The following is a 16,434-nucleotide window of genomic DNA, read 5'->3' as shown; positions in this document are numbered from 1 at the left end:
GCGGTGGCGCGGACATCCAATCTTTCCCGCACTTTTAGCAGAAGGCGCCAATTTTTCCCGCCAACAAAATGCAGAGATGGCGCAGCAATAAATCTGTCAGTCAGCTTAAGCGGCCATCTTTAAGCAAAACGCTGTCTATTCACTGACAGCAAGCGGTGACTTAAATAAGCGGCAAACAGTCCACAAAATACGATTTCCACACCGCGATTTTTTACAGCTCTTTGACCCAGCAATTTTCCAAATAAACGGATAGGGCTTTATCACTTTATGGGCAATATTGGCACACAGTTTATATTCCACAATGGCGTAGGAATGATCGCATCCTGTTCGTGATGCCAAAATATGCAGTACGCAGCCCTGCAGGGTATTGCGATAGTGAGGTCACTGTTACTTACCCTTTTTGGGCAAAAGAATAAATTTTACAGCCTTTGTTGCATCTGTCAGTGTGAGATACAAGCGTTAGATACTACTGTCATATTCTGTTAATAAAAAAACACCAATTTAGGGCAAAATACTAAATTTGCAGCCTTGGCTGCATCTGTCATTGTTAAATACAAGCTTGAAATACAGCAATAATTTTCTGGGTTTAAAAAAGCACCCCTTTTTGGCAATAACCACAATCTGGGGCCTATGCAGGTTTTGTCAGTGTGCAATATAAGCTTGAAATACTTCAATAATTTTCTAGGTTAAAAAAAGCACCCATTTTTTGCAATACCCTCCATCTGGGGTCTATGCAGCATTAGTCAGTGTGAAGTTTTAGCTTGAAATACTGCAATAATTTTCTGGGTTTTAAAAAAAAACACCCTTTTTGGGCAAAAGAATAAATTTCACAGCCCTTGTTGCATCTTTCAGTGTGAAATACAAGCGATAGATACTGCTGTCATATTCTGTTATTAAAAAACACCCTTTTTGGGCAAAATAATAAATTTTACAACCCTTGTTGCATCTTTCTGTGTGAAATACACGCGTTAGATACTGTTGTTCTATTCTGTTATTAAAAAAAACACCCATTTTGGGCAAAATACAAAATTTGACAGCCCTTGTTGCATCTTTCAGTGTAAAATACAAGCGTTAGATACTGCTGTCGTATTCTATTATTATAAAAACACCCATTTTGGGCAAAATACTAAATTTGCAGCCTTTTCTGCAAATATCAGTGTGAGTTACAAGCTTGAAATACTGCAAAAATATTCAGGGTTTAAAAAAAACACCCATTTTGGCCAAAATAGTAAATTTGCAGCCTTTGCTGCATCTGTCAGTGTGAGATACAAGCTTGAAATACTGCAATAATATTCTGGGTTTTAAAAAAACACCCATTTTGGGCAAAATACTAAATTTGACAGCCCTTGTTGCATCTTTCAGTGTGAAATACAAGCGTTAGATACTGCTGTAATATTCTGTTATTAAAAAAAAAAACACCCATTTTGGGCAAAATACAAAATTTGCAGCCTTTGCTGCAAATATCAGTGTGAGATACAAGCTTGAAATACTGCAAAAATATTCAGGGTTTAAAAAAACACCCATTTTGGGCAAAATAGTAAATTTGCAGCCTTTGCTGCATCTATGTAACGGTCGCGTACACACACACACACACAGGGGGGAGGGAAGTGACAACTGCGCTCCACCCTTACCCCTGGCCCTGCCTACTTGCCTCGCGAGTCCTAATGACAGGGGACAACTGGACGGCAATCCCTAGCTTGGACTAAGTGCAGGGATGACAGACAGACAAACAACAGAACGTGAACGGACCGAGTCAATACCAGGAAAGCTACAAAGTACAAATGGAGCAAGCAGAGAATTGTCAGGAGAAGCCGGGGTCATAAATACCAGGAGAGTCGTGTAGTACCAAAGGAGTCAGCAGAGGATCGTCAGGAGGAGGCCGGGGTCAGAATACCAGGAGAGCAGAAAAGTACACAAGGAGCAGGCAGAGGATCGTCAGGAATTCAGCAGGAGGTAAGTACGCCCGGAAAGACAAAACCACAGGTGGAACCTAAATTAACAGGCAACCTGTGGCCAGCAGGCTGCCTGTATTTATAGTGGGGAGTGAGGGTCATGTGACGTGGCCAGTGTCACATGACCGACAGACCAACCAGTCGAGCACCGAGTGATCAGCTCGGCGCTCAAGGCAGACTTAGGAGCAGGGAGCCACCCAGCTAGTAAAGCCGCCCTGGGAACGAGGTCAAACACAGATCCTTGCTCCCGAAGCTAAGCAGCAGGTCTGCGGCTAATGGGGGACCGAGTGCACCTTCGGAACCCCGTTACAATCTGTCAGTGTGAGATACAAGCTTGAAATACTGCAATAATATTCTGGGTTTAAAAAAACACCCACTTTGGGCAAAATAATAAATGTGCAGCCTTTGCTGCATCTGTCAGTATGAGATACAAGCTTGAAATACTGCAATAATATTCTGGGTTAAAAAAAAACAACCATTTTGGGCAAAATACAAAATTTGCAGCCTTTGCTGCATCTGTCAGTGTGAAATACACGTGTTGGATACTGGTGTTCTATTCTGTTATAAAAAAAAAAAACATTTTGGGCCAAATACTAAATTTGCAGAGAATGAGGAGAGCGTCGAATAAGGGACGTGTCCCCGGTCGTGATGCTGCTGGTGAAGCTCCTGTTGCAGGGAGAGGACGTGGTCGATCTGTGCTAGCTACACGCACAAGTGAAACACCTTCCTCAGGTGCGAGTAGGCGACAGAACCTTCAGCGTTATTTGTTCGTGCCTAATGCGGCTCTACAAATGGTGAGGCCAGAACAAGTACAGGCGATAGTAGATTTGGTTGCTGACAGTGACTCCAGTTCCTTCACATTGTCTCCCACCCAGTCTCCTGCTGAAAGATCAGAGTTGGCACCTACAGCCAATGTCCATCAGTCTTTCACCTCGCCCCCTTGCAATCAGCCAAGCAGTTTGAGCCCCAAGTCATGCAGCAGTCTTTTCTGTTTTTTGATGACTCTGCTAGCATGGTTTCCCAGGGCCATCCACATAGCCCTGCCCCAGAAGTGGAAGAGATTGAGTGCAACGATGCCCAACCACTTATATTTCAAGATGAGTACATGGGAGGACCACTGCAGCACGTCTCGGATAATGACGAAACACAGGTGCCAACTGCTGTGGCTTTCGAAAGTGTGCAGACCAACAAGGAGGGCAGGGCTGAAGACTGGGTGGAAGATGATGGAAGATGATGTGGAGGACGATGAGGTCCTCGACCCCACATGGAATCAAGGTCATGCGAGTGACCTGTGTAGTTTGGAGGAAGAGGCGGTGGTCGCACAGAGCCACCAGCACAGCAGAAGAGGGAGCAGGGTGCAAAAGCGGAGTGGCCATCCCCTAGACAGTAAGCCTGCTACTGCCCAACGCAACAAGGGACCGAGCACAGCAAAGCCAGCTCCAAGGAGTTCCCTGGCGTGGCAGTTCTTCAGACAACATGCTGACGACAAGACACGAGTGGTTTGCACGCTGTGCAATCAAAGCCTGAAGCGAGGCATAAACGTTCTCAACCTGAGCACAACCTGCATGACCAGGCATCTAAGTGCAAAGCACGAGCTGCAGTGGAGTAGACACCTCAAAAACCAAGAAAGGTCTCTGGCTCCTCCTGCTTCCTCTTCTGCTGCAGTCTCGGCCTCTTCATCCACCTCTGGAGTGACAGTGGCACCTGCCACCCCGCAAACAGAGGATCTGCCAGCAACACCACCACCTGGGTCACCAAGCATCTCTACAATGTCCCACGGAAGCGTTCAGCTCTCCATCTCCCAAACATTGAAGCGGAAGAGGAAGTACCCACCTACGATCCCTGGCCCTGAATGCTAGCATTTCAAAATTATTGGCCTTTGAAATGCTACACCAACAAACACACGTTAAAAATTTTATAAAAATAGAACAAAGTGCGGTATGCAATAAAATATATGTAACCGACACACACAGGTCCACTGGATTTCCACTAAATAGGGACATACACTATAAACCAGCATATAAAGAATCCAATAAATAACATGAAGCAAATGTAAGGTGAGGTAAGACCACTGAATAGATGGAGACAGACCAGGGTATGGTCAAATATCAAGAGCCAAACCTACATCAATAGCTGGTGCAGTGGACCTGGAAGCATGAGAAGCGCCCAACGCGTATCGCCGGAGTAATCCAGCTTCCTCTGAGGAGGATATGTCAGAGCTTCTGCAGAAAGTGCGGGCCGTGTGTGCGCGCTTTCGGCATTGTCACCCTGCTGTGCTCGCCTGTCAGCGCTGCAGCGTAACTTTGGCCTTCCCGCTCACCGCCTCATATGAGACATGCCCACAAGGTGGAACTCCACCTTGCACAAGCTGGCCAGACTGTGTGAGCAGCAGCAGGCGATAGTGGAGTTTCAGCTGCAGCACGCACGGGTGAGTCACTCTGCGGAACAGCACCACTTCGCCACCAATGACTGGGCCTCCATGCGAGACCTATGTTCCTTGTTACGCTGTTTCGAGTACTCCACCAACATAGCCAGTGCCGATAACGCCGTTCTCATCGTTACTATCCCACTTCTATGCCTCCTTGAAAAAACGCTTCTGGCGATGATGGAAGAGGATGTGGCACAGGAGGAGGAGGAGGAAGAGGGATCATTTCATAGGGTTTCCGGCAAGTCATTCACAAGTGGCTCCGAGAGTGGGTTTCTGCACCCACAAACGCCAGGTACACAATTGTCCAGCCAGGGCACAGTTCTGGAGGATGATGAGGTGGAGGATGAGGAGGAGGAGATGGAGGAGGAGGAACCGTGTTCACAGCAGAGTGGCACCCAAACCAGCTCATGGCCATCACTGGTGCATGGCTGGGGGGATACAGAGGACACAGACGATACACCTCCCACAGAGGACAGCTTTTCGTTGCCTCTGGGCAGCCTGGCACACATGAGCGATTACATGCTGCAGTGTCTCCGCAACGACCGCCGAGTTGCCCACATTCTAACTTGTGCTGATTACTGGGTGGCCACGCTGCTGGTGGCATTCCCACCTGACAGCGGGGGCACAGTGGAAGCACAAGGCGAAGGCAGAGGAGGAGGAAGAGGTCGCCAACGCAGCTGGGTCACCACCAGCACCTCAGAAGGCAGGGTTAGCATGTCCGAAATGTGGAAAAGCTTTGTCAGCACGCCACAACAACCAGCACCACCAGCTGATATGGAACGTCTTAGCAGGAGGCAGCATTTCACCAACATGGTGGAGCAGTATGTGTGCACACACCTACACTTACTGAATGACGGGTCTGCCCCCTTCAACTTCAGAGTCTCCAAATTGAGCACATAGCCTGAGCTTGCCCTTTACGCCTTGGAGGTGCTGGTCTGCCCTGCAGCCAGTGTATTATCTGAACGTGTGTTTTGCACGGCAGGGGGCGTTATCACAGACAAGCGCAGCCACCTGTCCACAGCCAATGTGGACAAGCTCACGTTCATTAAAATGAACCAGGCATGGATCCCACAGGACTTGTCCGTACCTTGTGCAGAATAAACATGTATACCGGCCTTACCCAGTCATTGTGATACTACAGCGCAATTGCTCAATGTTGTATTTTTGATATTTCCCACTCTTTTGGGGTGTACCCTAATAAAAATTTTAAAAAAACAGTGTTGGCTACCAGGTCCTCCTCCACCGCCGCTTCCACCTACACCGCTACGTCCACCGCCTCCTCAACCTCCTACTCTATACGGACCTCCACCTCATACTTCAAGATTCTTTTTTTTAATTTGTACGTATTTTCACTAATTTGTCTGTTACATTTTCGGGTGAAATTCACCAATTTTTGGCTGTGATATACCCCTGCTCTACCTAGTAGACAGGTTAACAAATTTCAAAAAATTTTCTGTTACATTGTCGGGTGACATTCACCAATTTTTGGCTGTGATATACCCCTGCTCTACCTAGTAGACAGGTAAACAAATTTCACTTATTTTTCTGTTACATTCTTGGGTGACATTTTACCATTTTTGCCGTGAATAAACCCCTGCTCTGCATAGGTGACAGTGACGGAAATTTTTCAAAATCATCTGTTCCATTGGTGGGTGACATTAACCCATTTCTGGCGATGAAAAACCCCTGCTCTGCATAGGTGACAGGGACTTATATTTCTAAAATTTGTCTTTAATTGGCCCTTTCATTCGATCCTTCTGCTTTAATAATTTGTCCCACATTTCCGCTCGATCACATTGCAGCCATTGACCTCCCTTGGATGTGGTCTCCCTAGTAGACAGGTTAACAAATTTCACTCATTTGTCTGTTACATTTTCGGGTGACATTCACCAATTTATAGCTGTGATATACCCCTGCTCTACCTAGTAGACAGGTAAACAAATTTCACTAATTTGTCTGTTACATTTTAAGGTGAAATTCACCAATTTTTGGCTGTGATATACACCTGCTCTACCTAGTAGACAGGTTAATAAATTTCAAAAAAATTTCTGTTACATTGTCGGGTGATAATCACCAATTTTTGGCTGTGATATACCCCTGCTCTACCTAGTTGACAGGTTAATAAATTTCACTAATTTTTCTGTTACATTGTTGGGTGACATTCACCAATTTTTGGCTATGATATACCCCTGCTCTACCTAGTAGACAGGTAAACAAATTTCACAAATTTTTCTGTTACATTGCTGGGTGACATTCACCAATTTTTGTCTGTGATATACCCCTGCTCTACCTAGTTGACAGGTTAATAAATTTCACTAATTTGTCTGTTACATAGTTGGGTGACATTCACCAATTTCTGCCCGTGATATACCCCTGCTCTACCTAGTAGACAGGTTCATAAATTTCTGTAATTTTTCTGTTACATTCTTGGGTGACATTTTACAATTTTTGCCGTGAATAAACCCCTGCTCTGCATAGGTGACAGTGACGGAAATTTTTCAAAATCATCTGTTCCATTGGTGGGTGACATTAACCCATTTCTGGCGAAGAAAAACCCCTGCTCTGCATAGGTGACAGGGACTTATGATTCTAAAATTCGTCTTTAATTGGCTCTTTCATTCGATCCTTCTGCTTTAATAATTTGTCCCACATTTCAGCTCGATCAAATTGCAGCCATTGACCTCCCTTGGATGTGGTCTCCCTTTCTAATGCTCACTCTCCCGCGTGGAACCCTGATTCGCCGCTAACCATGATCAACATGGTAGGTGCAGAAAAGAACATCGAAAGTTGATAGAGCAGATATCCAATTGGATCGTGGACATCATGGGAACATGCGACATGGTGGAGCAGTATGTGTGCACAAACCTACACATACTGACTGATGGGTCTTCCCCCTTTAACTTCTGGGTCTACAAATTGGGCATATGGCCTGAGCTTGCCCTTTACGCCTTGGAGGTGCTGGCCTGCCCTGCAGCCAGTGTATTGTCTGAACGTTTGTTTAGCACGGCTGGAGGGGGCTATAACAGGTTATATTTCCCAATGTTTTGGGGTGTACCCTAATTTAAACAAAAAATAATAATTTGAAGCAAAAACCAGTGTTGGCTACCTCCTCCACCTCCTCCACTGCTGCTTCGACCTACACCGCCACATCCACCGCCTCCTCAACTTCCTACTCCATATGGACCTCGTCCTCCAAGATCACAATATTTTTTTTTCCCATGTATTTTATGTTATTTGAAGTCATTTCCCTATCCACATTTGTTTGCAGAGCACTTTCCATGCTTTTAACCACATTTTGCTTCCATTTGCAGCCCTCTAGCCCTTTCCATGACTTTTTTACAGCCATTTTAGTGCTCAAAAGTTCGGGTCCCCATTGACTTCAATGGGGTATGGGTTCGGGGTCAAGTTCGGCTCCCAAACTCGAACTTTTTTGTGAAGTTCGGCCGAACCCGTCGAACCCGAACATCCAGGTGTCTGCTCAACTCTACTCATAGGGAACTATAACAAGCAATCATTAGTTTGCTTCTCTCATAGAGTCTATGAGAATTTTACTATGTTCCTATGGAGTCCTGCCACAGGCAGGGGCACCATGGAAACTAATATGTAGCAGCCTCCTGTCACACAAGTGGACAGGGGCTGCCGCATTCACACTCTGACTCACCCAACATTTGACCACGGCATTTGAAGGGTTAAAAGTCTGCAACTGGCATTAATGCCAGTCGCAGACATTAGTGTCTGGTGTCTGCTATTTAAAACAGCAGACACCCGGCAGCTATGGCGCCCGCTGCACGCGCCAGTGGGCTCCATTTTCAAAAGCTTGGTTCACACAAAAAGTTACGTTGGGCGGATGGAAAAGGATTAAGATATTGCTGGCCCCGCCCACTTATGTTGCACCACATTCTGTTAATTTGGACCTGCCTACAACATAGGACCAAGTTTTTTCCAGGGTCACTTTAACCCCTTAAGGCCCTATTTCACCTTAAGGACTTGGCCATTTTTTACAAATCTGACCAGTATCACTTTAAGTGCTGATAACTTTAAAACGCTTTGACTTACCCAGGCCGTTCTGAGATAGTTTTTTCGTCACATATTGTACTTCATGAAACTGCAAAAATTAGGTAAAAAAAAAATCATTTTTTTAAATAAAAAAATACCAAATTTACCAAAAATTTGTAAAAAATTGCAAATTTCCAAGTTTCAATTTCTTTACTTCTATAATACATAGTAATACCTCCAAAAATAGTTATTACTTTACATTCCCCATATGTGTACTTCATTTTTGGATCATTTTGGGAATGATATTTTATTTTTTGGGGATGTTACAAGGCTTAGAAGTTTAGAAGCAAATCTTGAAATTTTTCCGAAATTTTCAAAAACCCAATTTTTAGGGACCAGTTCAGGTCTGAAGTCACTTTGCGAGGCTTACATAATAGAAACCACCCAAAAATGACCCCATTCTAGAAACTACACCCCTCAAGGTATTCAAAACTGATTTTACAAACGTCGTTAACCCTTTAGGTGTTCCACAAGAATTAATGGAATATAGAGATACAATTTAAAAATTTCACTTTTTTGGCAGATTTTCTATTTTAATATTTTTTTTCCAGTTACAGAGCGAGGGTTAACAGCCAAACCAAACTCAATATTTATGACCCTGATTCTGTAGTTTACAGAAACACCCCATATGTGGTCATAAACTACTGTACGGGCACACGGCAGGGCGCAGAAGGAAAGGAATGCCATACGGTTTTTGGAAGGCAAATTTTGCTGGACTGGTTTTTTTGACACCATGTCCCATTTGAAGCCCCCCTGATGCACCCCTAGAGTAGAAACTCCAAAAAAGTGACCCCATTTTAGAAACTACGGGATAGGGTGGCAGTATTGTTGGTACTAGTTTAGGTACATATGATTTTTGGTTGCTCTATATTACACTTTTTGTGAGGCAAGATAACAAGAAATAGCTGTTTTGGCATCGTTTTTATTTTTTGTTATTTACAACATTCATCTGACAGGTTAGATCATGTGATATTTTTATAGACCAGGTTGTCACGGATGCGGCGATACATAATATGTATACTTTTTTTTTATTTATGTAAGTTTTACACAATGATTTCATTTTTGAAGCAAAAAAAATCATGTTTTAGTGTTTCCATAGTCTGAGAGGCATAATTTTTCAGTTTTTGGGTGATTACCTTGGGTAGGGTATGATTTTTGCGGGATGAGATGACGGTTTTATTGGCACTATTTTGGGGTGCGTGTGACTTTTTGATCGCTTGCTATTACACTTTTTGTGATGTAAGGTGACAAAAAATTGTATATTTAGCATCGTTTTTATTTTTTATTTTTTACGGTGTTCATCTGAGGGGTTAGGTCATGTGATATTTTTATAGAGCCGGTCGATACGGAGGCGGCGATACCTAATATGTATACTTTTTTTTATTTATGTAAGTTTTACACAATAATATCATTTTTGAAACAAAAAAAAATCATGTTTTAGTGTCTCCATAATATTCTGAGAGCCATAGTTTTTTCAGTTTTTGGGCGATTATCTTAGGTAGGGTCTCATTTTTTGCGGGATGAGACAACGGTTTGAATGGTACTATTTTGGCATACATACGACTTTTTTGATCACTTTCATTACCTTTTTTTGGAAGTAAGGTGAGCAAAATTTCAATTTCATCATAGTTTTTATTTTTTATGGCGTTCACCGTGCGGGAAATGTAACATGACCGTTTTATAGATTGGGTCGTTCCGGACGCGGTGATATATAACATGTATAGGGAATTCTATTTTTTTTATTTTAAATCAGGGATAAATGTGTTTTTTTTATTTTTACTTTTTTTTCACTTTTTTAACATTTTATTTTTTACCCAGACCTACTTGGTTCTTGAAGATCCAGTGGGTCTGATGTATGTATAATACAGTACAGTACACTATATAGTGTACTGCACTGTATTTCACTCACACTTTGTCTGAACAGATCTCTGCCTTTAGCACAGATCTGTTCAGCACCATGGACAGCAGGATGCCTGAAAAGGCGTCCTGTTGCAATGGGAACCTTCCCCGTCTGCTCAGTTGTGGCCACAACTGAGCAGACGGGGAAGGGGAGGGAGGAGGGCTCCCTCCCTCTGTCACCCCATCCTGTCCGGGGGCTGCAAAGGCACAGCAGCCCCCCGATGGGAGAGTGAGGGAGCTCCCTCCCTCTTCACCTCTTCCATACAGCGGTCCCTACGGACCGCGGCATGGAAGGGGTTAAAACGGCGGACATCTGCAGTTTGAATCGGAGTGTCAGCAATGAGCTGACACTCTGATTCAACCGCTTGGCCATCCTGAAAATAAACGGGGGGCCGCCTCCCGCACCGCCCGCAATTTCCCCCCGCGCTGAGCCCGCAGGCACAAAAACACAGAGGGCTGCAGGGGGTTAACTTTCAAAAGTACAGGCACTTTGAGGTTTCTGATCCCTGCGGTCACGGACCGCATTGATCAGGAACTTGCATAAGTGCTAAAAACCGCAGGTCTGAATTGACCTGCGGTTTGTAGCGATCGGCAATGCGGGGGGTCACAGGACCCCCCTAGGCATTGTCACAGGGTGCCTGCTGAATGATTTCAACAGGCACCCTGTTCCGATCACTGCCGGCCGTGCGGCAGTGATCAAAACTACACAGGACGTACCGGTACGCCCTGGGTCCTTAACCTCTTATAAACGGTATAAACGGCTGACATCTGAGATGCGATGTCAGCTGTTTAACCCTTTCCATACAGCGGTCCGTACGGACCGCTGTATGGAAAAGGTTAACAGCTCAGGGAGCTCCCTCCCTCTCCCATCGGGGGGCTGCTGTGCCTTTGCAGCCCCCCTATGGAGAGGGAGAGAGCCCCCAGACAGCCCCCCGACAGATCCCCTCCTTACCCTTCCCCGTCTGCGCAGTTCTGGCCAGTACTGAGCAGACGGGGAAGGTTCCCATGGCAACAGGACGCCGTCTCAGGCGTCCTGCTGTCCATGGTGCTGAACAGATCTGTGCTAAAAGGCAGAAATCTGTTCAGACAAAGTGTAAAATACAGTACAGTACAATATATATTGTACTGTACTGTATTATACAGACATCAGACCCACTGGATCTTCAAGAACCAAGTGGGTCTGGGTCAAAAAAAAAAGTGAATAAAAGTGAAAATAAAGTAAAAATCAAAAAACACATTTATCACTGATTAAAAATGAAAAAAATAAAATTCCCTACACATGTTTGGTATCGCCGCGTCCGTAACGACCTGATCTATAAAACGGTCATGTTACTTTACCCGAACGGTGAACGCCATAAAAATAAAAAATAAAAAACTATGATGAAATTGAAATTTTGCCCACCTTACTTCCCAAAAAAGGTAATAAAAGTGATCAAAAAAGTCGCATGTACGCCAAAATTGTAACAATCAAACCGTCATCTCATCCAGTAAAAATCATACCCTACCCAAGATAATCGCCCAAAAACTGAAAAAACTATGGCTCTTAGACTATGGAAACACTAAAACATGATTTTTTTTGTTTCAAAAATGAAATCATTGTGTAAAACTTACATAAATAAAAAAAAAGTATACATATTAGGTATCGCCGCGTCCGTATCGACCGGCTCTATAAAAATATCACATGATCTAACCCCTCAGATGACCACCGTAAAAAAATAAAAATAAAAACGGTGTAAAAAAAGCAATTTTTTGTCATCTTACGTCACAAAAAGTGTAATAGCAAGCAATCAAAAAGTCATATGCACCCCAAAATAGATGCCAATCAAACCGTCATCTCATCCCGCAAAAAATGAGACCCTACTTAGGATAATCGCCCAAAAACAGAAAAAACTATGGCTCTTAGACTATGGAGACACTAAAACATTTTTTTGGTTTTAAAAATGAAATCATTGTGTAAAACTTACATAAATAAAAAAAAATGTATACATATTAGGTATTGCCGCGTCCGTGACAACCTGCTCTATAAAATTACCACATGATCTAACCTGTCAGATGAATGTTGTAAATAACAAAAAAAAAAAAACGGTGCCAAAAAAGCTATTTCTTGTTACCTTGCCGCACAAAAAGTGTAATATAGAGCAACCAAAAATCATATGTACCCTAAACTAGTACCAACAAAACTGCCAACCTATCCCGTAGTTTCTAAAATGGGGTCACTTTTTTGGAGTTTCTACTCTAGGGGTGCATCAGGGGGGCTTCAAATGGGACATGGTGTAAAAAAAAACTGTCCAGCAAAACCTGCCTTCCAAAAACCGTATGGCATTCCTTTCCTTCTGCGCCCTGCCGTGTGCCCGTACAGCGGTTTACAACCACATATGGGGAGTTTCTGTAAACTACAGAATCAGGGCCATAAATAATGAGTTTTGTTAAAAAAAATATTAAAATGGAAAATCTGCCAAAAAAGTGAAATTTTGAAATTGTATCTCTATTTTCCATTAAATCTTGTGCAACACCTAAAGGGTTAACAAAGTTTGTAAAATCAGTTTTGAATACCTTGAGGGGTGTAGTTTCTTAGATGGGGTCACTTTTATGGAGTTTATAATCTAGGGGTGCATCAGGGGGGCTTCAAATGGGACATGGTGTCAAAAAAACAGTCAAGCAAAATCAGCCCTCCAAAAACCAAATGGCGCACCTTTCACTCTACGCCCCCGCTGTGTGGCCGTACAGCAGTTTACGGCCGCATATGGGGTGTTTCTGTAAACAGCAGAGTCAGGGCAATAAAGATACCGTCTTGTTTGGCTGTTAACCCTTGCTTTGTTAGTGGAAAAAATGGGTTAAAATGGAAAATTAGGCAAAAAAATGAAATTCTCAAATTTCATCGCCATTTGCCAATAACTCTTGTGCAACACCTAAAGGGTTAACGACGTATGTAAAATCAGTTTTGAATACCTTGAGGGGTGTAGTTTCTTAGATGGGGTCACTTTTAGGGAGTTTCTCCTCTAGGGGTGCATCAGGGGGCTTCAAATGGGACATGGTGTAAATAAACCAGTCCATAAAAATCAGCCTTCCAAAAACCAAACGGCGCACCTTTCACTCTACGCCCCGCTGTGTGGCCGTACAGTAGTTTACGGCCACATATTGGGTGTTTCTGTAAATGGCAGAGTCAGGGCAATAAAGATACAGTCTTGTTTGGCTGTTAACCCTTGCTTTGTTAGTGGAAAAAATGGGTTAAAATGAAAAATTTGACAAAAAAATAAAATTCTCAAATTTCCTCCCCATTTGCAAATAACTCTTGTGCAACACCTAAAGGGTTAACAACATATGCAAAATCAGTTTTGAATACCTTGAGGGGTGTAGTTTCTTAGATGGGGTCATTTTTGGGTGGTTTCTATTATGTAAGCCTCGCAAAGTGACTTGAGACCTGAACTGGTCCCTAAAAATTGAGTTTTTGTAAATTTAGATTTGCTTCTAAACTTCTAAGCCTTATAACATCCCCAAAAAATAAAATATCATTCCCAAAATAATTCAAACATGAAGTAGACATATGGGGAATGTAAAGTCATCACAATTCTTGGGGGTATTACTATGTACTACAGAAGTAGAGAAACTGAAACTTTGAAATTTGCAAATTTTTCCAAATTTTTGTTAAATTAGGTATTTTTTGGTGCAAAAAAAAATATTTTTTTGACTTCATTTTACCAGTGTACAATATGTGACAAAAAAACAATCTCAGAACGGCCTGGATAAGTCAAAGCGTTTTAAAGTTATCAGCACTTAAAGTGACACTGGTCAGATTTGCAAAAAATGGCCTGGTCCTAAGGTGTAAAAAGGCTGTGTCCTTAAGGGGTTAAGGACTCGGGAAACAGGGCGTACCGGTACGCCCTAAGTCCTTAAGGGGTTAAAGGGGTTCTACGGGAATTAAGAAAATGAAAATACTTAAAGGGTTTCTGTCATGAGAAATAACATTATGTAGCTGACTGACATTAGCGATGTGCTAATGTCAGCAGTACATAACAGTGTGCGTTATAACTCCCTGCCGACCGCCGTTCTCTTAAAATAAAGACTTTGAAAATATGCTAATGAGCCTCTAGGTGCTATTAGGGCGTAGCTTCAGCACCTAGAGGCTCGGTCTATGCACCCTTTGGCACGTCCAGGTCCAGTTGATTGACTTTCAAGTTCTTCTCATCGTCCCATAAATCCCGCACCTGCGCCGCCTGTTTAGTATTCGGCACAGGCACAGGACAGGCTGTGGTAATGGAGACTGTAAACAAGTGCTGCTGCTCATCAGCCTCACCTCACCCTCCTCTCATATCTTCTCATCATCTCCATTCCCACAGAGATTCACCTGTATTCAGGATCATGATTCCTGACAAGCAGAGCAGAGAGGAGGATGAGGCAGCACTATGGCTCATTGTGGTGAAGTCCTGCTGTGTGATTAGGACAGGTTTGGTGTGTACTGATAGGACGGCGGCCATTTTATTTCTCCTAATGATTGCTCCCTAGACAAAACTAGCCATTCTAAGTAATAAATCACAGCTAAGGCGATATCCCGTCAGAGGGAGAATAATCACGGGTGGTATGTATATATTATTTAGTCACAGGGGTGCCCTGTGACTAAACATTCTAAGTAATGAAAGGTATTTGTGAATATATTTATTGGCAATAACTACTGTGAGGTGGGAACATAACTGGCCATAACTACTGTGAGGGGGCACATATCTGGCCATAACTACTGTGAGGGGGCGCCTATCTGGGTATATTACTGAGAGGGGACACATATCTGGCCATAACTACTGTGAGGGGGCGCATATCTGGGTATATTACTGTGAGGGGGCACATATATGGTCATAACTACTGTGAGGGGGCACATATCTGGCCATAACTACTGTGAGGGGGCACATATCTGGCCATAACTACTGTGAGGGGGCACATATCTGGCCATAACTACTGTGAAGGAGGCACAATGTGGGCATAAATACTGTGCTGTGGCATAAAGGAGGAATAATTTATATGTGGGGGCATTTAGGGGACTGGATGTGATTAGGTGTTTAGTTATGCTTTGGGTGGAGTTAGAGGCGTGGCCTAGTGCGGAAAAAATTTGCCGCCGCACATAATGTCCCTCTTCCTTCTTTTCAAAAGTTGGGAGGTATGGGGTTATGATGAACGCTTGCCTAGAAAATGTTTTGTGCAAGGAGCTGATCAGGCTAAGGTCCTGCAGGTGATGGAATGTTTACCCTAAGTTCACACTTGCGCGTTTTACAGCGCGTTCAAACTCGCTGTAAAACGCATAACCGATGCAAACCAATGCTTCCCTATGGGACTGGTTCACATTTTCGCGTTTTACAGCGCGTTCGAACGCGCTGAAAAACACCTGACGCATAAACAAGTTCTTGAGCTTCTTTGGGGCGTTTTGTCGCGCGTTTGCGGCCATAGGACACTGCTGTCAATCACACAAACGCGCGTAATACGCGTTAAACGCGCATATCAAATACGCTCAGGTCTGAACCCAGTGTTAGGGTGGAAAGAAGGCCAGCCCTGAGGTGCTGTGTTGCGGCTAGGGTGGTTACGTGGCATACTCAAGTGGCTTTGTGCTAAGACCTAGGTTATGATGGGAGAAATGGCGAGTTGTGACAATTGAAAAATGTATAATGGGTTGTCTCAGTTAAATTGTGTGTATATATATATATATGTAATACTTTATAATGCCTGTTATACTTGTTTTATTACTGTGATGTATGGAATGTAATCTTGTGGTTTGTTATAAAAATCTAAATAAACGCTGGGGCCACCAGAATCCAGTCACAGGCAGGTAAAAGAGTGGAAAATGGAGTATGAATGATGGCGACCAAACTCCCTCCTCCCATTGTCAGGGTGTTTGAAAGGGAAGAAATACAAATGGTGCAGTGTAAAGTACAGCTAGAACACGAGGTAAACTATACGGAAATGAAAATACTAGTACTTGTAGATAATGGGAGAAGAGACGTGATGTAGATGAACCGAATGGACGGCACTTTACAGTTCTAGGGTAGAAAACATGGATATGAGGCAGTGTGGATGTATCTTCCTATATTCATGGATAGCTGCATATATGTACGTGGA

This window comes from Bufo bufo, chromosome 4, assembly GCF_905171765.1.
Source record: "Bufo bufo chromosome 4, aBufBuf1.1, whole genome shotgun sequence".
In the NCBI taxonomy this organism is placed as follows: domain Eukaryota; kingdom Metazoa; phylum Chordata; class Amphibia; order Anura; family Bufonidae; genus Bufo; species Bufo bufo.
The sequence above is the reverse complement of the archived record's forward strand: the minus strand, read 5'-3'. Positions refer to the sequence as shown.